The sequence below is a fragment of the Sinocyclocheilus rhinocerous genome, unplaced genomic scaffold (assembly GCF_001515625.1).
Source record: "Sinocyclocheilus rhinocerous isolate Xijiao unplaced genomic scaffold, SAMN03320098_v1.1 scaffold450, whole genome shotgun sequence".
Classification (NCBI taxonomy): Eukaryota; Metazoa; Chordata; class Actinopteri; order Cypriniformes; family Cyprinidae; genus Sinocyclocheilus; species Sinocyclocheilus rhinocerous.
Genome location: NW_015653457.1, coordinates 385,524 through 385,963, shown reverse-complemented (window position 1 = coordinate 385,963; position 440 = coordinate 385,524). Strand labels below are relative to the sequence as shown.

At 30.2% G+C, this 440-nt stretch overlaps 1 protein-coding gene across 1 annotated transcript in view; it reads right to left on the bottom strand.

Annotated features, from left to right (window-relative positions):
• LOC107715694 (prolyl 3-hydroxylase 2-like) overlaps positions 1-440 on the bottom strand; it is a 49,373-nt gene that overhangs the window by 961 nt on the left and 47,972 nt on the right. The gene's annotated exons all lie outside the window — the stretch shown is intronic.

The window sequence follows — 440 nt, the reverse complement described above, 5'->3', positions numbered from 1 at the left end:
GACCCCGGCCCTCACGGCCAAAAAAAACAGACCGGCCCACCGGGAATTCTCCCGGTGCTTTCGATTAGCCAATCCAGGCCTGTATATATATATATATGAGACAATATATTATATAGATACAATATTATATAAATATATATATTATTAATAAAATTATATATATATATAACATTAATATTTAATGTTATATAAATATGTATTATAAATTATATATATGTTTAACAATATATATTATATAGATATGTTTTAAATATTTTACACACACACACACAGTATGCAAGTATATACATACCTCATGACGCAGCATTATGTGTAGTATATTCTGACTTAAGTAATCAAAATGTGGTTTAATCTGAGGTAGAAACTGAGAGCTGAGGTGACGTACCAGATATGGCGGTCCTACACACTAAATGTGTGTATGAGAAATGAAGAGTAGAGTT